The following is a 22153-nucleotide window of genomic DNA, read 5'->3' as shown; positions in this document are numbered from 1 at the left end:
GGACCCAGCTAGACTAAGTACTCTGACTGTAGTTGTCTAGGGCGGTGGGAGACTAGACCCCAAGATCCCAGGCCCCCCAAGCAGGGCTCTTTCCACCAAGCAGCTCTGCTTTTCCATCCCGTCCCCCCCAGCGGCCGTGTCTCCACTCCTCTCAGACCACCCACAGCTCCCAGAACATCTTTGGAGGTAGTAGGCGCTCCTGAACCTGGGATTCATTCCTGGGAGGACAGATGCTTCGGGGAGGACTGCCTAGGGGCTGGCCTATCCTGCAAGCCCTGCTCCTCCTCTCCACGCACATGGATCCTCCCCCCCGGTGCTTGAGCCAAGGGTGAGGGGCGCAGCTAATCTCAGGGTCACTCCCAGATCCCAGCCAGATCCTGCTGAGTGTGATTATGTTGGCTTGCTTACCCTGAAGGGTAGTAAAGCAGCAGGACAAACAAGCACAGGATCAGAAGCCAAGACTAAATCTGAGCCTCGGCCTGACCACTTAGTAGCAACAGCTGAGTGGCCTGGGTTGGCCGCATACATTCCCTGAACCTGAGTTGCCTCAATGGTCAGACTGACCCGTGTGGTCAGGGGCATGGACTTCGGGTTCCAGCAAACCTGCATGGAATCCCAGTATTATCACATACCAACTGTGTGGCCTTGGGCAACTTAAGACTAACGGTCTGAGCCTCAATTTCCTTATTCTGTAAGGCAGAGATACCAATAAAAATCACAGCTTCCCTGGGACAGATGGGGGGTTGGGGTGTTGGCAAGGGGTGCAGGGTTTCTTGCTTACTATGTACCAGGCACTGAGATGCACTCTCCTCTAACATCTTAGATCGTCCCTTCTCTCTGGCCTTCTAGATCCTCCTTTCCATCTCATCCCCAGCCCACCCCTTGTGCCTTTGACACAGTGGGGTTGGAAGTTAAGGATGGGTGGCACCAGTAGTGGTGGCAGGAAATGATTCTGAGGTCGGGTGATCTCAGAAGTCTGACATCACCATCACCATCATCACCATCATCACCATCATCACCATCACCATCATCACCATCATCACCACTATCATCACCATACTCACCATCATCATGGCTAAACTTGAGGACTCAAAGAGTCATTAAAAATGATCTCTTCAATCTCCTCAATTTTACAGACAAGGAAACCAAGGCTGTTCTCAAAGCCCCCAGATACCAGATCCTAATCCTACATTTCTGCCACCCTACTGCATCGCCCTCCCAATAAAAGTAATACAATTTCAAATACACGAACAATTTTGTATGATGCTGAGTATTTATGGGACCGTTTTCCTCTTTTCCATCCTGGCCTCCCAACAAGCCCATCAGGAGGTCAGGCAGATATTAATACCTTCATTTTCTAACGGGGTTGCAGATGGACCGTGGCTTTTCCAATGCTGAGCGGGAGCTGACATGGCAGCTCTTCGGACACACCGTACAGCACAGAGTCTCACACACACAGTGGCCTTCCCTCTGTGTGGGTGTGGGCTTCCGTGGTGAGAGCCCTGGGGGCCAACCTGCCGGCGTCCCAGTCTTGCCCTGCCATTCATAGCTGTGTGATTTGGAACAACTTACTTCATGACTTTAAGCCTCAGCTTCCTCACGTATAAAACGGGATGTAACAATGTACTTTAGAGGGTTATACTGAGAAGTAAGTGAGAATATGCAAGGAACGCCCTTGGTCTGGAGCCAGACACACAGTTTGTACCCTGATAGCCTGTCATCATGGTGGGCAGAGGTAACACATGGTCTAAGGGCACAGGGGGAGTGTAAGACAAGGGTCCAGATGGGCTGGGGCTTTGACTGTGTCTCTAAGGAGCTTCCTCTGGTTTGAGGAGCTAACACACCATGCATTTGAGGGTCATCAAAAAAATTTCCTGTGGAATCACTCCCTTCTGACATCCCAACAGAAGCAGATCTGAATTCCATCAGCTCAAACACTCCCCAGGTCACCTGGAGCTGCCCAGCGTCTCTGCACTGACCTGGTCCCCCGCCTCCCCACCCTGGGCCCCCAGGTCTCCAGCACATCATACTTTCCAGAAGGCCTTGGGCAAGTAAGGGAATGTCTCTGAGCCTCAACATGGGGTAGGAAGTCCTGGAACTTCCTACCTCAGGATGAAGTTGTTGAACGATTCCTGCATGATGCTGTGCAAGAGATTTCCCCCAGAAACGCAGTACTGCGCAAACTGGAGATGTTTTACTAACAAGAATGATAATAACAATGATATCGTTGTCGTTGTCATTATTATTATCATCATTCAGCAGTGAAACCTAGCCACCAAACCTGGGCTTCGAGTTCTGGGGCCTGGGAGAACAGAACCTACCCGGACCCACAGGCCTCTTCAAAACAGAGCTTTGCTGCCACCTCCTGGCTATGGAAAGACATGCTTTTCATTTTGCAAATGACCTAGAGATTGCACCCCTGAAGTCTTGACGTTAGACGTTCAGAGTCAGAGGTGTCCTTGGGAATCAGGATCATCCTATCCAGGCCACTGGTTTTGCAGATGAGAAAATTCAGATTCGTGACAGGATCTGGTAACCCCACAGGATGAAGTGTCAGAGCCAGATGCCCAGGTCTCGGGGCTCCCAGACCAGGGCCCCCTCAACTGAGTGTCCGTAGAAGAGGACCCTGCAGAATCTGAGATGGAGGCCTAGGACCGGACAGGCAGCGAGTGGGCCCCAGTGATGGCCCTGGCAGCAGAGGGTGGGACCATGGCCAAGGGTCTTCTCCCAGACCTCACTCCCCTCACCCCAGGAACCACCGGGCTGGAAGAGAAGTGCTGGCCGTGGACCTCCACAAACAGCCCTCTGCCCCCAGCAGGGGTGGGCGATCAGACCCCGGGTTTCTCTGGGATGAAGGTGGCCCGTGGAGCTTCCAAAAGTGAGTCTCTTGGCCCTTTTCCTAGGCCCAAGACAAAGAATCAGGGCGTCCACTCCACAGTGAGATACCCAAGTCAAGACCTTTGCCATCGGATCCTTCACACCCCTCCCACCTTTCTCCTGTCCCAGAAGGGGTTGAAACAACGGGTTTCCTTGCCCTCTGGCCTTCGGGTGGATCCAGCCAACGGGGAGCTGAGACAGAAAAGCAGAGGGGAAGAGGAGAGAGAGGCCCTTTATTCCCTGCATCCCTCCCTGCAGGCAAAGGTCCCATTTCCTTCAGGCATCGCGCTCCCCAGCCCTCTCTGTGTCCACCTCCAGTGACCGGTCCCCTCACCCCGCTTGCACCTGGAGCTCTGCCCTACCCCTGTGGCCTCCCTAAACCTGCCCACACCTCCCAAAAGAGTCTCTCCCTCAAACACCCCACACATTATGCTGATCTGAGTGTGTCGCCTGCTTCCTGCCGGAGCCCTGGCTGATACACACCCTACCCTGCACATCTATTTCCCTGCTCCACGGCCCGCCTATGGAGTGGGGCCAGCTGACCATGCAAAGCACCACGACCTCGCTGAGGCCAGCGTACATCTCCAGGTCATAAATCCCATTCGGATCGCTAATGACCCATTCAGTTTCACTGCACACTTCAACTTGACACAGACCTCCCCTCAAATCAAGCTTTTAGGATTTCATCCAGGTCCCCTTTTTCCATTTAAACTCATAGCTCTTAAACCCAGGAAGAAGCAGTCCTTTCCTGCTGAGATCTAAGTGGCATCGGTGGTGTCCTGGAACCAGCTCGTACCAGCTCGCAAGAGCCAATTATAAAAATTTTTAGGAGTTCTGTGAACCAGTTCTTAAAATTAAATTTCATACTTTACTTATTATTAAAATTAAATTTTGTAATATTGCAATGAGATAAATTACAGATCTTCCTCGACTTACGATGGAGTCACATCCCAGTAAACCCACTGTAAATTGAAAACATTGTTAAGTCAAAAATGCATTTAATACATCAAACCTACCAAACATTGTAGCTTAGCCCAGCCTCCCTTGAACGCGGTCAGAACCCTTACATTAGCCTATAGTTGGGCAAAATCATCTAACACAAACCCTATTGGATACTAAAGTGTTGACTGTCTCGTGTAACGTACTGAATACGGTACTGAAAGTGAAAAATACAGTAGTCGTCTGGGTGCAGAATGGCTGTTAGTGTATCAGTTGTTTCCCCTTGTGGCTGCCTTGCTGCCTGGGAGCTGTGGCTGCGGCCCTGCCAGCATCACCAGAGGGTCAGACTGCATTCCGCTAGGCCGGGCAAAAGGTTCAAATTCAAAATCCAAAGCACAGTTTCTACTAAATGCATACTGCTTTCATAAAGTTGAAAAATTGTGAGTCGAACCATCGTTGTCAGGGAGGACCTGTATACTAAAAACAAAGGTAATAAAAAATCAGTACAGGGCTTCCTTGGTGGCGCAGTGGTTGAGAGTCTGCCTGCCAATGCAGGGGACACGGGTTCGAGCCCTGGTCTGGGAAGATCCCACATGCCACGGAGCAACTGGGCCCGTGAGCCACAATTGCTGAGCCTGTGCGTCCGGAGCCTGTGCTCCGCAACAAGAGAGGCCGCGATGGTGAGAGGCCCACGCACTGCGATGAAGAGTGGTCCCCGCTTGCCACAATTAGAGAAAGCCCTCGCAGAGAAACGAAGACCCAACACAGTCATAAATAAATAAATAAATAAATAAAAGAACGTGAATTTCTTAAAAAAAAAAAAAAAATCAATACATATAACTAACTTACTACATTCTGTCATGATCTATGATTTATGACTATTAAATCGGTGTGGTAGAAATACTCTCCAATGGAGGGCTGCTTACATCTCTTCCTGTCTCCGCATTCAGTGATGTCACGGGGGATCCTGAACCTGGCGGTGGTGGAAATATTTACACCACGGAAACTGACAAACACGTCAATGCAGGGCTTTTTTATTTGTTAGCTTGTTAAACATTTACCAGCACACCACTAAGTGGAACCAATGAAACCCAAGTAAAAACAAATGTGCAATTCTGTATATAAAGATACTGGAGTATGTAGGGCCAAGCCCACCCTCCATGTTCCCATAAGTCCTACCAGGTCAACTGATTCAAGGCAGCAAATTGAGAGGATTTCTCAGGGCTAAGAACTGCATCCTGCAGAGTGTAGGGAAGGTGGGGAGGACGGGAAGGAAATGTGGACCATGCCATCCAAGTCCCAATTCCACGGCTAGGGCATAGGAACTCATTCAGCTGTGACAGAAGTTCAGCTTCAATGTCTAGGCAAAAAAGAAGATTTATTGGTTCACCTAAACGAACATTTCAAGGGTAGTCAATCTTCAGGCTGACTGGGCCCACAGACGTGTAGTTGGATCTAGGTTTTCAGATGATTTCTTATTTTTCTCTTCCCATCTCTCAGTTCTGCTTTCCTCTAAATTAACTTTATTCCCAGGAAGGCTGCCCCTCTGTGATTACAAAATGGCCAGGCTTATATCCTGTATCTTACCATCTTATGCCAGCAGCCTAAGAGCTTCTCTTTCCCAGGAGTTCCTGCAAAAGCCAAAGGGCTGGTTTTCATTGGCTGTAATTGCCCGGATGGTCAGGCCCCTGGTCAGGAGATGGTAGGAGGATGTGAGGCTTTGACTGGTCAGTTCTCAGTCATGGGGGACCAGCTGCACCCAAACCCCATGAACCCAGAGTCAGGAGGGGTGTTTCCTATTCCTCCTACTAGGTCAAGCTCCTATTCCCAGAAGCAGTGTCGGGGGAAAAAGGGCACCAACTCTTCATTACGAGGGCTCATGAGCACACGGCCACGGGCTCTGCTGAGTCTGCTTTCTGCTTTTGGAACTGGGCTGCCTGCCCACAGGGTCACTGTGTGGACAAATCCATATGACAGCTGTAAACCCCCTGGCACAGAGTGCGCTTCTAAAATGCCAGCTGGCATTTTCCTTTCTTCCTTACTTATCTCTTTCCCACCAAAGAGGCACCACTGCTGACACAAGTTTCTCAGTCATAGGGTATGTACAGGATCTCTCTTCACTCACTGTGGACCCAGCTGGCACGGCAGACACCCCTCGTCCTTCAACACTCTGCTAGCGTGCAACTTCTCATAACATCACATCATTTCCTCCCCCACCAGTGACCTGAATTCCACGTCGGGCCTCTCACTGCTGGCGGGAGAAGGAAAAGCCCGGAGCTCAGAGGCACTGCCCCAAGGCCAGGAGCTTCCTGTCTCACGAGTCAGGAGGGAGAGGTCCGGGTGGAGCCAGACAAAACATCTGGACCCAGATCAGGACACGGCTGGGATCTGGACCCAGGGCCAGCCCACAGCAGGCTGGTGGCACTGCCGGGGCATTGCTCCTTCTGGAGAGCAAGCAGACAATGCCTCTGGCCAACAGTGGATTGACGGAGCGCCTATGACATGCCAGGAGCCGTTCTAAGCTCTGGGAACAAAGTGGGGAAATAAATAACAAGCCTTAGAAGTGCCTTCCTCCCAAAGGTATTACAAGTTCATCTCAAACCTCCAGAGCTCCACCGAGCAGCTCCTGACTCTCACCTGCCCCACTTGCCCTCTCGCATTCCTCTCTGGTCCCTTGGATTCTTGTAATCGTCCACTTCCTGGTTTCTCAGCATCACTAAACTGCCATCTCTTCAAGGGCCAGCACCGTCTTCATCATCTTAGAATCCTCTAGTGCAGCTGAGGCGGTCCATAGAGGTTGCTGGAAAGGATGAACATTCATAACAGCATTTTCACAATAATAAAATAATTGCAAATAACCTAAAATGCTTAGTAATCGAGGGCTCCCTGAATACCTTATGGTAATAGTTATAACAGCAGCTGACATTAATTGAGCACTTTTTATGTGCTAGACGCTGTTTTAAGAACTTGACATGCATCATCTCATTTAATAGTTACAAAACTTCTCTGCTAGTGGCTCCTATTTTCTCCTCATATTACAAGTGTGGCTCAGAGAGGTTAAGAATTTGCTTAATGTCACACAGCTAGTAAGTGGTAGGGCCTGAGCTTGCAATCACCACGTTAGTCTAGGATTACTTGGAGGGTTATGTATCCTTTAAAAGGCAACAGCACAAACAGCGTTTGACTACATGAAGATGTAGATATTAACATATTTACTAAAAGAAGTTAAATAAAAGAAGCTTAAGTTAATATATACATGCTGATGACAGCCCTGTGTCAGACAAGCCCACAATCAGGGTGATGAAATGGAGTTTCTCATCTCTTTCAGGTTTCATTTCTCTGTAAAGCTGTGTATAATTTTTTAAAGTTATCTACCTGTGAGTTTTATGCCCTGGGGGCTGGGCAACCTATTCCCTAATTTGATAGATGAATCCTGGCTGAGATGTTAGGACATGAGACTGACTCAATTCTGCTCCTTCCCAGCAAATGCATTTTACAAGGATCTTCTGAAACAAAGCCCTGGCTGAAGGCTGGCTTTGGGGGGGGTCCTGAGAGATGGAGGAGGGGGCTTCCGGGTGGTGGGCATGGGGGATCCTTGTAGAGAGGGTCATAAAAGCGTCAACTTAGTCACAGAAGCATCCCCTGGGTGCTCAGAAATGCAGAATCCCAGGCCCTCCCACATGCAGTGAATCCAAATGTGCCCCTGAACAGGATCTCCAGGTGATCTGTGAGCACATTCAATTTGAGAAGCACAGATCTGGAGCGATTCTACTCACGTTGTGGTTCAGAGGCCAGTGCCCACCTCTGAACTGTTTGTTAACGGTCTCCCGCAGGATAAGTACAGAAATTGAGAGTGTTTGGAGGCTTTTAAAGCCATGTGACGATTGCAGTGGTATCCAATCTCCTGATCCGCGGACCACACCCCGACCATCGTTGGTGCTGCAGAACCGGGGCGATGAGTTGCATCTGGTGTGAGTGGAGGACTCGTCCTGCCCGGCAGGGCTCAGCATCACCAGGAGGGCTTGTTAGAGTGCAGCCAGCTGAGCCCCATCCCCAGCACTTCTGGTTCATTAGCTCTGGGGTGAGGCCTGGGCGTCTGCATTTCTAACACACCCCCAGACGGTGTTGACGCTGCTGGTCCTGGGATCACATAGTGAGAAGACAGGTCCCGACCAGTGGGAAAGAGTTACAGGACCCATCTTCTCGCTTAAGAGAAAGAAGAAAATTCTAACAATGCTGTGTAGCGCAGAAACAGGTGAGCCTCACTCTTTACAAAACGCTTTAACATTCCCTACTTCCCTTGGACCTCACAGTAGCCCTGTGGGCCAAGTTGGTACATTACCATTTCTATTCTAGAGATGAGGAGACTGACTTGTCCACGGTCAAGTGGCAGAACAGGTCCACATCACCTGGTGGTTCACATGGAGCCTGGGTGGGAGTTTGCGTCTGCTGGTTTTAAGACCCCTCCTACCTTAAAGAAACTGGGGCCTCTTCTTTCATGAATTCTAGCCAGCTGGCTTCACTGGCCATGCAGATTTCTCACCCTTTCTTCCCCAGAGATGAGGCTCTCCTTTCACTGGGGGTCAGGCTCTGGACTAAAGTGCTCAACCACGGTGAACCTCAGACCTTACAGGGGTGATTGTTGTTAATGGCTTAATTGTTGTTATTTTAGATGAATTAAATATTTTTAAATGCCTCAGTTTTATTTTCTAGCACAGTAAATAACCCTAGATAGGATCCTCATAGACAAAAGCCCTTTGGGGTCCTCAGTAATTTTTTAAAGTATAAAAAAGGGTCCAGGGACGTCCCTGGTGGCGCAGTGCTTAAGAATCCACCTGCCAATGCAGGGGACACGGGTTCGAGCCCTGGTCCGGGAAGATCCCACATGCCGTGGAGCAACTAAGCCCGTGCACCACAACTACTGAGCCTGCGCTCTAGAGCCCACGAGCCACAACTACTGAGCCCACGTGCCACAACTACTGAAGTCCATGCACCTAGAGCCTGTGCTCCACAACAAAAGAAGCCACCGCAATGAGAAGCCTGCGCACTGCAACGAAGAGTAGCCGCCGCTCGCTGCAACTAGAGAATGCCCGCGCGCAGCAACAAAGACCCAATGCAACCAAAAATTAATTAATTAATTAATTTTTAAGAAAGGTCCAGAGAACAAGGCTTTTGAGAACGGCTAGCATAGGACTTTAGCTAAACCTTGAGGGGTCTGTTGAGGACAGAGCTTTGGAAAGGAAAGTAGATTCTCCTTCGACTCCTCCGCCAGCACAACCTCAACCTGCCTCCAGGACAGCAAACCTCCCCAGGATGCAGGACAGGAAGAGGCAAAAAGAACCCTTCTCTCTTGCTTCCTTTCCTGGAATGTGCCCCGCCAGCCTCCCCACTGGTGTCACATGCTTCCTTTCCTGGAATGTGTCCCGCCAGCCTCCCCACCGGTGTCACACCCTGTCCTTCCAAACAAATGCCCCTGGAGGTTTCCCCATCAAGGAAGATGATGCTGAGAATGCCTTGGCCAGCGGGAGAAGAGAGGGTTAGAGGGAGGAAGCGGAGCTGGAGAGCGTGGACGACTGTCTGTCGTCCATGCTACTACACTGATTCTGCTGCTTCTGGACAAACCTCCAAGGAACAGCTTTGGAGTCAAGGAGAATTTCCCTGCTGCACTGGGTGCCTGGGGCTCTACACCTTGGCTTTCTGTAATCCCCCATCTCCTCCCCACCCCCAAAAACACACCCATGGGGGCACCTCCCCCAACCATCACATATCTTCAGCCTAAGGAACGACTGGTGTAAATGACCTGCGATCAGCCCATTGCCTCCAGTGTTGCAAAGCCCAGAGAGGATGAGCTACACGTGCTCTCCTCCTGGCTGTAAAGGGTCAGTGTAACCTACGAGGGGCGCTCCAGGGCTCTGGAGAGAAACATACAGCAAAATGGTTGTGAGACACTCAGGGCAGGATCCTGTATTTCTTGGCCGTAGACACTCATGGGAGTGAAATATTTAAGGAAGAAATAATTCCAAACTTACCCAAACCCTTCCAGAGGAAAACACACAAACACACACACACACCCCAGCTCATTTTATGAAGTCAGTGTATAAACTTTGATATCAAAACAAAAATTATAGGTTAATCTCAATCATGAACATGAACACCAATGCTAAAAATTCTAAAACATATATTAGCAAACTGAATCCAGCAACATATAAGAAAGATAGTATATACTGGGGTAAGACTGGGTTTATTCCAGGATTGTAAATTTGATGGAACATTATAAAATCAATTGGTGTTAATACTCTACATACACAGATTAAAGGAGAAAAATCATATGATCGTTTCAATGCATGTGGGACAGGAAGGGGGCAGGGCACAACCGTTAAAAGAATGACAGCCATGGAGGACAGACATAAACTGGTTAGAACCTACTAGGACCAAGATAGCGAACAATTTGACTTCCAGTGGACCTTGCGCCTCCTTATATACTCATTGTAATACAACAGCATGCTAAATGACATACCCACCAGCGCCATGACAGTTCCGAGGCTGACCACAAAAGGCCAAAAAGTGGGCAGTGACCCAATTCCTGGAAATCTCTTCCCCTTTCCCAAAATAGTTGGAATAATCTTCCCACTCATTAGCCTATGAAATCCTCCCACTCGTTAGCTTATGAAATTACCAAGCCCATAAAAACTAACAACCTCGTACCCTGGGGCCTCTCGCCTTCTGAGATGGCCCACACTCTGTCTATGGCGTGTGTATCTCCCTGAATAAACCTGCTTTCACTTTACTATGGCTCACTCTTGAATTCTTTCCTACTGGAAGCCAAGAACCCATACTGGCAGCCCATCCCAGGGACTCACCGGAGACCTGGGACGTGATCATCCTCTTGCACCCCACAACTTTTCCCTGAAACAGGTGCAGAAAAAGAAAAGTGTTTGATAAACATTCAACACCCATCTACCATGTTAAGCATGTGCTATTACTAGTGTCCCTCCATTTACCTTTTTTTAAATGCTTCTTCTTAAACTATAAATAAAAGGGAATGCCCATGACTGTACGAGTTTTTATACGTGCTTGTAAATATATGCTTGTAAAAAAAAATCAGACTTAATGGTAAAACAGTAAAATGTTGAAAGCTTTTCCTTTGAGATCAAGAATAAGACATGTAGGGACTTCCCTGGAGGTCCAGTGGTTAAGATACTTCCATTGCAGGGGGCGAGGGTTCCATCCCTGTTTGGGGAATGAAGATCCTGCATGCCACATGGTGTGCCCCCCCCAAAAAAAAAATTAGGGAAAACTGGATGAGGGGTATACAGGAATTCTGTACTATCCTTGCAACCTTTCTCTAAATCCAAAATTAATCCAAAATTTAAAGTTTATTTATAAAAATTTAAAAATAAAAATGCAAAAGTAAATTATACTTGTATATTCCAGCACCAAACAGGTAGAAAATGATTTTTTAATTATCCTATTTATAATTGAAATTTAAAAATCAATTTCCTAGCAGCAAATAAAACAAAGCACATACAAGACCTCTACAGAGAAAATTATAGAACTATTAGACCTTAGATCATTAAGAACTACTAAAAAAAAACCCTAAAACAAAGATACAGCATACTAACTGATTAGAAGACTCCATAGAATAAAGGTATCATTTCCTCCCAAATCGATTTATAGACTCAGTACAATCCAAAGTAAACATTTCTATAGCCTTCCTTCTTTCTTCCTTCCTCCCTCATACCCTTCCTCTCCCACCCCCCTTCCTTTGCCAGAAGTTAACAAGTTAATCCATTTTATAAGGAAATGCAAAAGATCAAGAATCACCAATGTATTCTTGAAGAAGAAAAACAAGGGGAAAAGATTTGCTTGCTCTACCAAAAGGGACCCGAGGGGCATAGGAAAGGATGGATTTCTTAAAAAAGAAGCAGTTTAGAGGGCAGACAGCAGAAGCAAGAAGAACTACAATCCTGCAGCCTGTGGAACAAAAACCACATTCACAGAAAGATAGACAAGATGAAAAGGCAGAGGGCTATGTACCAGATGAAGGAACAAGATAAAACCCCAGAAAATCAACTAAATGAAGTGGAGATAGGCAACCTTCCAGAAAAAGAATTCAGAATAATGATAGTGAAGATGATCCAGGACCTCGGAAAAAGAATGGAGGCAAAGATCGAGAAGATGCAACAAATGTTTAACAAAGACCTAGAAGAATTAAAGAACAAACAAACAGAGATGAACAATACAACTGAAAATGAAAACTACACTAGAAGGAATCAATAGCAGAATAACTGAGGCAGAAGAACGGATAAGTGACCTGGAAGACAGAATGGTGGAATTCACTGCTGCGGAAGAGAATAAAGAAAAAAGAATGCAAAGAAATGAAGACAGCCTAAGAGACTTCTGGGACAACATCAAACACAACAACATTCGCATTATAGGGGTCCCAGAAGGAGAAGAGAGAGAGAAAGGACCCGAGAAAATATTTGAAGAGATTATAGTCGAAAACTTCCCTAACATGGGAAAGGAAATAGCCACCCAAGTCCAGGAAGCACAGAGAGTCCCACACAGGACAAACCCAAGGAGAAACACACCGAGACACATAGTAATCAAATTGGCAAAAATTAAAGACAAAGAAAAATTATTGAAAGCAGCAAGGGAAAAATGACAAATAACATACAAGGGAACTCCCATAAGGTTAACAGCTGATTTCTCAGCAGAAACTCTACAAGCCAGAAGGGAGTGGCATGATATACTTAAAGTGATGAAAACGAAGAACCTACAACCAAGATTACTCTACCCGGCAAGGATCTCATTCAGATTCAATGGAGAAATCAAAAGCGTTACAGACAAGCAAAAGCTAAGAGAATTCAGCACCACCAAACCAGCTCTACAACAAATGCTAAAGGAACTTCTCTAAGTGGGAAACACAAGAGAAGAAAAGGACCTACAAAAACAAACCCAAAACAATTAAGAAAATGGTCATAGGAACATACATATCGATAATTACCTTAAACGTGAATGGATTAAATGCTCCAACCAAAAGACACAGGCTTGCTGAATGGATACAAAAACAAGACCCATATATATGCTGTCTACAAGAGACCCACTTCAGACCTAGGGACACACTCAGACTGAAAGTGAGGGGATGGAAAAAGATACTCCATGCAAATGGAAATCAAAAGAAAGCTGGAGTAGCAATACTCATATCAGATAAAATGGACTTTAAAATAAAGAATGTTACAAGAGACAAGGAAGGACACTATATAATGATCAAGATATCAATCCAAGAAGAAGATATAACAATTATAAATATATATGCACCCAACATAGGAGCGCCTCAGTACATAAGGCAACTGCTAACAGCTATAAAAGAGGCAATCAACAGTAACACAAAAATAGTGGGGGACTTTAACACCTCACTTACACCAATGGACAGATCATCCAAAATGAAAATAAATAAGGAAACAGAAGCTTTAAATGACACAATAGACCAGATAGATTTAATTGATATTTATAGGACATTCCATCCAAAACCAGCAGATTACACGTTCTTCTCAAGTGTGCATGTAACATTCTCCAGGATAGATCACATCTTGGGTCACAAATCAACCCTCACTAAATTTAAGAAAACTGAAATCATATCGAGCATCTTTTCTGACCACAACGCTATGAGATTAGAAAGGAATTACAGGGAAAAAAACGTAAAAAACACAAACACATGGAGGCTAAACAATACGTTACTAAATAACCATGAGATCACTGAAGAAATCAAAGAGGAAATCAAGAAATACCTAGAGACAAATGACAATGAAAACACGATGATCCAAAACCTACGGGATGCAGCAAAAGCAGTTCTAAGAGGGAAGTTTATAGCTATACAAGCCTACCTCAAGAAACAAGAAAAATCTCAAATAAACAATCTAACCTTACACCTAGAGGAACTAGAGAAAGAAGAACAAACAAAACCCAAAGTTAGCAGAAGGAAAGAAATCATAAAGATCAGAGCAGAAATAAATGAAATAGAAACAAAGAAAACAATAGCAAAGATCAATAAAACTAAAAGCTGGTTCTTTGAGAAGATAAACAAAATTGATAAGCCATTAGCCAGACTCATCAAGAAAAAGAGGGAGAGGACTCAAATCAATAAAATCAGAAATGAAAAAGGAGAAGTTACAACAGACACCTCAGAAATACAAAGCATCCTAAGAGACTAGTACAAGCAACTCTATGCCAATAAAACAGACAACCTGGAAGAAATGGACAAATTCTTAGAAAGGTATAACCTTCCAAGACTGAACCAGGAAGAAACAGAAAATATGAACAGACCAATCACAAGTAATGAAATTGAAACTGTGATGAAAAATTTTCCAACAAACAAAAGTCCAGGACCAGATGGCTTCACAGGTGAATTCTATCAAACATTTAGAGAAGAGCTAACACCTATCCTTCTCAAACTCTTCCAAAAAATTGCAGAGGAAGGAACACTCCCAAACTCATTCTATGAGGCCACCATCACCCTGATACCAAAACCAGACAAAGATACTGCAAAAAAAGAAAATTACAGACCAATATCACTGATGAATATAGATGCAAAAATCCTCAACAAAATACTAGCAAACAGAATCCAACAACACATTAAAAGGATCATACACCATGATCAAGTGGGATTTATCCCAGAGATGCAAGGATTCTTCAATATATGCAAATCAATCAATGTGATACACCATATTAACAAATTGAAGAACAAAAACCATATGATCATCTCAATAAATGCAGAAAAAGCTTTTGACAAAATTCAATACCCATTTATGATAAAAGCCCTCCAGAACGTGGGCACAGAGGGAACCTACCTCAACATAATAAAGGCCATATACGACAAACCCACAGCAAACATCATTCTCAATGGTGAAAAACTGAAAGCATTTCTTCTAAGATCAGGAACGAGACAAGGATGTCCACTCTCGCCACTATTATTCAACATAGTTTTGGAAGTCCTAGCCATGGCAATCTGAGAAGAAAAAGAAATAAAAGGAATACAAATTGGAAAAGAAGAAGTAAAACTGTCACTGTTTGCAGATGACATGATACTATACATAGAGTCCTAAAGATGCCACCAGAAAACTACTAGAGCTAATCAATGAATTTGGTAAAGTTGCAGGATACAAAATTAATGCACAGAGATCTCTTGCATTCCTATACACTAATGATGAAAAATCTGAAAGAGAAATTAAGGAAACACTCCCATTTACCATTGTAACAAAAAGAATAAAATACCTAGGAATAAACCTACCTAGGGAGACAAAAGACCTGTATGCAGAAAACTATAAGACACTGATGAAAGAAATTAAAGATGATACCAACAGATGGAGAGATATACCATGTTCTCTTGGATCGGAAGAATCAATATTGTGAAAATGACTATACTACCCAAAGCAATCTACAGATTCAATGCAATCCCTATCAAATTACCAATGGCATTTTTTATGGAACTAGAACAAAAAATCTTAAAATTTGTATGGAGACACAAAGGACTCCGAATAGCGAAAGCAATCTTGAGGGAAAAAAGCGGAGCTGGAGGAATCAGACACCCTGACTTTGGACTATACTACAAAGCTACAGTAATGAAGACAATATGGTACTGGCACAAAAACAGAAACATAGATCAATGGAACAAGATAGAAAGCCCAGAGATAAACCCACGCACCTATGGTCAACTAATCTATGACAAAGGAAGCAAGGATATACAATGGAGAAAAGACAGTCTCTTCAATAAGTGGTGCTGGGAAAACTGGACAGCTACATGTAAAAGAATGAAATTAGAACACTCCCTAACACCATACACAAAAATAAACTCAAAATGGATTAGAAACCTAAATGTAAGACCGGACACTATAAAACTCTCAGAGGAAAACATAGGAAGAACACTCTTTGACATAAATCACAGCAAGATCTTTTCTGATCCACCTCCTAGAGTAATGGAAATAAAAACAAAAATAAACAAATGGGACCTAAAGAAACTTAAAAGCTTTTGTACAGCAAAGGAAACCATAAACAAGACGAAAAGACAACCCTCAGAATGGGAGAAAATATTTGCAAGCGAATCAACGGACAAAGGATTAATCTCCGAAATATATAAACAGCTCGTGCAGCTCAATATTAAAAAAAACAAACAACCCAGTCCAAAAATGGGCAGAAGAACTAAATAGACATTTCTCCAAAGAAGACATACAGATGGCCAAGAAGCACATGAAAAGATGTTCAACATCACTAATTATTAGAGAAATGCAAATCAAAACTACAATGAGGTATCACCTCACAACAGTTAGAATGCGCATCATCAGAAAATCTACAAACAGCAAATGCTGGAGAGGGTGTGGAAAAAAGGGAACCCTCTTGCTCTGTTGGTGGGAATGTAAATTGATACAGCCACTATGGAGAACAGTATGGAGGTTCCTTAAAAAACTAAAAATCGAACTACCATACGACCCAGCAATCCCACTACTGGGCGTATACCCTGAGAAAACCAAAATTCAAAAAGACACATGCACCCCAATGTTCATTGCAGCACTATTTACAATAGCCAGGTCATGGAAGCAACCTAAATGCCCATCGACAGGAGAACGGATAAAGAAGATGTGGTACATATATACAGGCTCAAATTGGCCCCAGGCCAATTGAGGTTTCAGGCTCAAATTGGCCCCAGGCACTCACTCACAAAGCTTCTGAAAGTGTTAGGAGGAAGGTGGGGTGGAGGTGGGGGGCGACTGAGACGCAGAGAAAAGCTTCCGAGTGACTTAAGATTCCTACTGGTGCTAAGAACTAACTGGGAATTCCCAGAATATTTCCTTTTGTTTTTTCCTCTTTGGCCTCTGTGCCCTTCATAAGACCCCTGGCATCTAACAAAAGCTGCCACAATTCTGTTTTCAAATGTTATGCATATAAATCATCCCCCCCCCACCCCGTGCACCCGGAGGGTCAAGGAGAAACTGAGCAGAGAGCAGAGGAAGGGCGAGGGCTGCCCTGGGCAGAGTCTAGAAGGCTGTGGGGGGGGGGCAGCGGTGGGGTGCCCAGGGAACTATTACCACGTCTCCTTAATAAAGTCCAACCTTGGGCGGCAGGAGCAGCTGAGGTCCAGATCACTCAGTTCATGTCATCGGCTATTAGAACTTCTGGGGAGGAATGACGACTGAGCTTGTGTGTTTCCAGGCGGGTTTCCCGGCAGTTCTTAAGCCAGGGTTACAGCACCCTGTGAGGCTTCCTCGCCGCTCCCCGGGCAGAGGAGAGAAGTGACAGCTAAGAGGTCTGGGACTTCGTTTTAAAGTTTGTCTTTAGACTTCACCCTGTACTGAAACATGTCGGTTGCCCTTGAAACTAAGGAACAAGGGGAAATGGTATATTCCAAAGTGTGTGTGCCCTTCCCTTGCCAAACAACTCCCAAAGGCAATAACGGTGATGATGATAATAATAATAATATTATTATTATTAGTTATATTTATTGAGTGCTTTCTATGTCCTACACACTTTTTAAGCTTTCACTCCCCCTTAAGCCCCATGAGAGAGGTACCACTGTGTCCCTTTTGTAGGTGCAGAAACAGGTTAAAATTGGCCTAAAGCCACCCTGGAGCCTGGATTTGACCCCGGGGGTGACCCTGGAGCCCACACTCTTCTGGACCTCACTCCCCGGCTCCTCTGATGGAAGGCGGAAAATCCCAGCCTGGTGTTCTCTGCAGCCCTCCGGTCACTCTCCAGACTTGGCTTGAGCCAGACCGTAGCACCCACCTAACGCTCGGGGTCACAATGGGGGCACCCTCAGGGCAGCTGTGGTCCTGCATTCACTGGTTCTCTGTCTTACCCAGAGGTCCTTGGGGCAGGTTCTCCGGGCTGCAGTCAGTCCCCGCTTCTCCCTGTTGCATCCGCACCCCACCTGATGGGCTCTGGGGCCCCAAAGCAGGGGCTCCATGCCCTGATGCTAATCCAGCAGGGTCGTGCTGGTTCATAGAAAGTCATGTGCTGTGACTCGGACACACAGCGACATCCCAACCTTCCTACCCCGGGGCCTGGCTTCATCGTGTCCCCACGGGGACAGTTCTAGCCCTCTGCCCAGGCAGGTGCAAGGTACAGAAGAGACACCGACCATCATTCTGCATTTGGGGTTAGAGACTGCTCCCCCAACCCCCAATCTCACACACATACACACTCACACACACACACACACACAGGCGCGCACACACACACACTCACGCACACGCACACGCACACACACACAAGCCCCGGAGCTCCTTATTTCCTGTGTACCTGTGGACCACAATAGCTTTCCTTGTCCCAGAGAAGAACAAAGCCTTTTCAAGCCTTAGTCTGTACAATCCTCGCCAGCCTATTTCCAGGCACTTGTGAGAATCCCTTTCATTACCAGCGACTCCTCTTTCTGCCCTGACAGAGTTTTAAGGCTTTTCTTTTAACCACCTTTTTCTCTGCCTGCAGCTGGAGGCGTGCTCCTCAGACCCCTATTGCTTTTCCTGCTTTGCTCTCCCCTCTTTCGTCCTCCCTTTCATGGTGAAGATTGATCTCTGCCCAGTAGGCATTGTGAAGTTCCCTGCTATGGTCCCTTCATCTTCAGCCTGCCTGTCTGCGGTATTTTAATAGAAGCACCCTCTGGGAGGGTCCACCCCTTCTCCCTCCTCAGACCTGGAAAGTCCTTTTCTGATGCCCAATTTCAGTCAATATTGGTCCATCGATTTCTTTTCTTCTATGCTGACTTTACCCTCCCAGGGACCAGACTGTCAACCCTGTGAGGATAGGCACCCATCCTGTCATGTCCGAGACTTACATCCCTGGTACCTGGGATAGCGTCAGGCACACAGTAGAGACTCGGTAAATATCCGCAGAATTTGTTCAACCCACCAATCCAACATCCTTAACTATTCAAGTCACATCTCAACATAAATGCCTTCAAGATGCGGAAAAGGAGGGAAAGGTGACATCAGGGAGCATCTCAACTTGTCTCTTATATAAGGGAGAAAAATTTTCCCAGAAGTCCCAGGTAGACTTCCTCTTCTTCTCATTGGTCCAAATCAGGTCACATGACTACCTCTGGGAAATTCTGTACTTGGTTATTCTGTTTCTGAAATTGGAGGCAGCAAGAGCAAAAAGGGGGCCAGAAATGGCTTGTGTAGGCAAACAACACTGTCTGCCAGAAAAGCCTTCACAGAGAAACCACAAGACATTTGAATGAAGATTGCTCAAGCCATTTTAGGCTGGGAAATTTTTAAAAACTGAGAAGAAAGGCACATTTCAGACTTAGTCCAGACATTTTGACTTAGACCCGAGTTAGACCTGTCTTAGGAAAAACCCTAGGCTGGAAAGCCCCTCTGCTGGAGGAAAAGCCCTTGTGTTCAAATGCATGGCTACCAGCTCTGGGGTACAGCCAGAAATTCTATTCCAGGAAGCCAGATGATGGGTTATACTGTGGAGGAGGCAGAAATTTGACCATATTATGCTAATAATGTGGCTTCATCAGTAGTTAGGGATCAAAAGCTAGAGGAGGGGGGCAACTCTCATCTCAAGTTGATCACAAAAGCCCATCGACCTTGGACATGATTATGTCAGGAGTAAGGATGGGACTGAGGGACCAAGTCCATTTTCCCATCAAGAATATCCTTTTCCCAAACTGGCTGAACTGTATCCTTTACCCAAGTTACGTAAACACTTGCTATGACCATTATTATGGGTCCAAGTGTCTCATTTATGTTGACTCATGGGCCTTTGGGCTCCCACACATGGGAAGTTGGAAAGTGACAATTCAGTCAAAACAGAAGTTTGGCATAATGCAGTAAAAAGGAAAAGAAAAACCCCAAACAAAGTTCTGTGTATGTCTCTGTACATGTGTTTGTGAGAAAACACACCCACACATAATGTTAAAAGGCCACACTGGTGTGATGACATCCTAAGCCCAGGCCTGTCCATGTACCTCTGACCACATTCAAATGCTTCAATTCAGCAAGTGATTTTGAATATCCACAATGTCTTTCTTTCATCTGGACAAGCTAAACCAAGTTACTTTGTGAAGAGAATAGAATTCATCATCACGCTGCTGTGTTTGGAGATGTTCTCAGTAAAATGAGTGCCAGCCTCTGCAACTTGCAGATTTACCCAGCTATTCATCTATTTATCCAGCCACCCAGCCACTTATCCACCTATCTTTCCAACCTAGATATCTATCTATCCACCCATCCATACTGCCATCCATTCATCCAACAAATACTCATTCATTTCTGTGGGACTTTCACTATCCTTTCTTCTTCCTGGCCTTGTAGAGATGTACTTTCTCCCTGTTTAGGCTTCACTTTTCACAGGGAATGCCTTTCCCCCTTTCTCATTTTGTGAAATCCCACTGACCCTTAAAATCCAGGGTCAATCCTCTTTTGGAAGATGCACCATGGACCTCCACCATAAGCCCACAGTGTTATCTCAATTCTTATGGTAACTATGTCTTGTATTCCTCTCTTATTATGTAATAAATTACTGCCTTCAACATCTCTGCACTGTTGTATTGCACTGCTCTTGTCTCTTGTGATTGAAACATTCTGTATTATTTTTTATCTCCCCAAGTAAACTGTAAACTCTGTGAGGAGAGAGACTATGGTTTTTACTTCTTTGCCACCTCCCTCCACAGCTGGCCTTTTGCATAACATTATGCAAATTGTAGGCACTCAAAAAATATATTTTGATTGGGTGCGCAGTTTCGTCTATGAAGTGGGGATAATACTGGTGTTATAGGAATTCTGTGAGGATTAATTGAGACAGTGTATATTAAAGAGCTTCTTAAACTGCAAAGTCCCAAAGACATTTTTATTGATGATAATATGGCTTTATTTCTCATAAAAATAATAAAGAGTTAATAGCCATATGTTAAGTTATCTACAAGCTGAATGAATAAGCATGTATTCAACAAACATTTCATTAGTACTTATAGAATCATTAGGTCCTACGCAAGGTACCAGAGCGACAAGGTGGATGGAACATAGTCCCAGGCTTCAAGGAATTCTTACTTTAGCAAAGGAGCAGAAACATAAGTGCCTGTGATTGTGTGTGAGGCTGCAGAAAGCTCCATTATATAGACACAAAGTGCTCGGAGACACTTAAAAGGTTCCTTAATTCTGCCTGGGGCATTAAGAAAAACTTTAAAGAAGAGCTGTCACTTGAGCTGACCCTGGGAGGTGAACAGAAGTCCAGTAGATGAAAAAGAAAAAGAAGAGAAAAAGTAGAGAAAAAGGAAAAGAACATTCTAGGGAAGAAACAGAGTAGAAGTGCCAGGTGTGTTTGGGAAGAGAAGCAGGATGATCTGATCACAGCCTAAGGACTTTGTGAACTGTGTTAAGGAACATGAACTTGATTCCGACAATGCAAAAACCACAGAGAAGGGCTTCCCCGGTGGCGCAGTCGTTGAGAATCTGCCTGCCAATGCAGGGGACACGGGTTCGAGCCCTGGTCCGGGCAGATCCCACATGCTGCAGAGCAGCTAAGCCCGTGCACCACAACTACTGAGCCTGTGCTCTAGAGCCCGCAAGCCGCAACTACTGAAGCCCGCGTGCCTAGAGCCTGTGCTCCGCAACAAGAGAAGCCACCACAATGAGAAGCCCGCGCACCACAGCGAAGAGTAGCCCCCGCTCACCGCAATTATAGAAAGCCCATGCGCAGCAACAAAGACCCAACACGGCCAAAAATAAATAAATAAATTTATTTTAAAAAAACCCACAGAGAAGGGAAATGATTAGATTTGTATTCCGGCTAAATGACTATCACTGACAATGCTTTCCGATGCGAATAACAGAACCCCAATGAAAACTAGCTTTCCGATGCGAATAACAGAACCCCAATGAAAACTAGCTTAAACGATAAGGACATTTATTATCTCACCTAACTGGAAATTCAAGGATAGGCGGGCTATAGGCATGGTACAATCAGCCCCCCAAAGACCCATGACCTTTCCATGTCTCCACCGTGCAAACTCTAGTTATTGCCTTATTCCGGGGTGGCTGCAAAGTGGCCGTTCCAGTAACACATTCAGGCGCAAACAAATCCTCCAGCATCCTCCCAGGAGGCACCCCTCCCCACGCCTCACTGGGCCACACGGCCCTGTCAGAGGAGAGAGGCCTGTGCTGTGCCTGGCTTGGACCGATCATCTGAGCTGGAATGACACTGGAGCATCCACCATGATGCCCACCACAGAGACCCTGGCTGCCAGCTTGCAGGTGGGCTCCAAGGGGAGACTGAAGACAGGGAGACCCATTGAGGGGACAGTGCAAGATTACTGGACCCGACACCTGGACCAGAGAGG

General features: G+C 45.7%; 1 long non-coding RNA gene across 1 annotated transcript in view; it reads right to left on the bottom strand.

The window, feature by feature from the left end:
• LOC309618878 overlaps positions 1 to 22153 on the bottom strand; it is a 272744-nt gene that overhangs the window by 203530 nt on the left and 47061 nt on the right. Inside the window, exons 7-9 of the long non-coding RNA XR_014238655.1 lie at positions 10677 to 10722; positions 6454 to 6616; positions 4996 to 5176 (exon numbers count right to left, since the gene is read on the bottom strand). This is a non-coding gene — a long non-coding RNA (uncharacterized lncRNA). The remainder of the gene's footprint in view (positions 1 to 4995; positions 5177 to 6453; positions 6617 to 10676; positions 10723 to 22153) is intronic.

The sequence above is a fragment of the Balaenoptera borealis genome (assembly GCF_965194805.1).
Source record: "Balaenoptera borealis genome assembly, chromosome: 20".
NCBI classification, from domain to species: Eukaryota; Metazoa; Chordata; class Mammalia; order Artiodactyla; family Balaenopteridae; genus Balaenoptera; species Balaenoptera borealis.
The sequence above is the reverse complement of the archived record's forward strand: the minus strand, read 5'-3'. Positions and strand labels throughout refer to the sequence as shown.